This window comes from Galeopterus variegatus, unplaced genomic scaffold (assembly GCF_000696425.1).
Source record: "Galeopterus variegatus unplaced genomic scaffold, G_variegatus-3.0.2 Scaffold711, whole genome shotgun sequence".
In the NCBI taxonomy this organism is placed as follows: Eukaryota; Metazoa; Chordata; class Mammalia; order Dermoptera; family Cynocephalidae; genus Galeopterus; species Galeopterus variegatus.
The window spans coordinates 307503-308853 of NW_007726822.1; the positions used below are offsets into that span (position 1 = coordinate 307503).

Sequence of the window (1351 nt, forward strand, 5' to 3'; positions counted from 1 at the left end):
CATAGGCCAAGATGGCCCCGGGCGCTAAGCACCAAGCCCAGCTTTTGAGGAGCTAGGCCGGGGAGGGAGGGCTCTGAGGTGGGGTCCCAGCAACCTCCAAGGATCAGCTGGACCCCACTCCTAGACAAACTGGAAGTCAGTCCCCACCACAGGGAGCAAGGAAACACAGCTCCTCAGGCCAGGCCAGCTTCAACATAATGCGCGGACAGGCCGCAGCACCACACACAGCCCAGTGACCTGACTAGAAGGAAGGCTCCAGAAGGAAACATTATTCTGTATAGTGGCCAATTCATAAATAGTTCTGTCCTGGGGTTTGCCAAGAGGCTGTGGCCCAGGTAGTCAGCCACTTCCCTGCCCTGCACCCATCCAGGTGGACCCTCCAAGGCAACCAACCAGGCAGAACATGAGCAACAGGTGGGCCCTCCCAAGGGTGCAGTGGTCAGGCTCAGGAGTCCACTGTCACAGGAGTGTCTCCACCTGGCCCAGGTAAACTGGTCACACAGGCAAACAAGTTGGCCACAGCACTGGCAAGGAGGACCACAGCAGCACTTCCACCCTGCCCGGGAAAGCTGTTAACAGAGGACGCCTGGAAGACACAAGCCTTGGGCACCATGAAGCCTACCCTGCCTGGTGAGGCTGGGGAAGCTGCAGGCAGAGCCCCAGCAGGACCTCTCTCCCTGAGCTGCCCTTGGGGGCAGAGCCAGCAAAACCAGCCGCGTGGAGCTGGAACCTGCTCTGCTCAGCTCTGCCCAGGGCTCCCGCCTCGACCCTCAGCGGCTCACTCCCAGGCAGTCTTCTAAGCCTCTGTGGGCTGGGAGCCAGGGCTGTGTCCACACCTGCCTAGGTCCAGTGACCCAAGTCAGAGCTGAGCAGCTGGGCTTCGAACCCAGTGAGGGCCTGGGCAGGTCCAGAGGCACCAGGTGGGTGAGGAGCAGAGCAAGGGGTCTGCCAAAGCCAGAGTGGGTGGGCGGGCGCTCTGAGGCTCCTCTTGAGAGGAAGGAGGGGCTGCCCTGCCTTCCACAGCCCACAGCTGCCCCCAGGGAACAGAGGAGGGGCACGACAGGGGAGCCTGCCAAGGAAGGGTGACAGCCCAAGCCCTCACCAGTTTGGGGAGGTGAGGAGAGGCAGCAACTATGCAACCCACTGCCAGGCCCAGCAGCCACCCTGGCCCCACCGGGGACGCCCCAGGGGAGGGGCAGGGGACAGCTCAGCCTTGACCCACGTGTCCGCTGGGCACAGACACCAGACACTGGCTCAGAGGGCTGGACCCCGACAAGCGCCGAGCGCCCCGCAGGCCCCGCGGCCCACCCCCCGCAGCCTGGCCGCAGCATGCCCGATTAAGGGCATGGCC

At 63.8% G+C, this 1351-nt stretch overlaps 1 protein-coding gene across 1 annotated transcript in view; it reads right to left on the reverse strand.

Moving 5' to 3' along the window:
* Positions 1–1351, reverse strand: part of PLEC (plectin) — a 72486-nt gene that overhangs the window by 61420 nt on the left and 9715 nt on the right. The window lies entirely within an intron of this gene.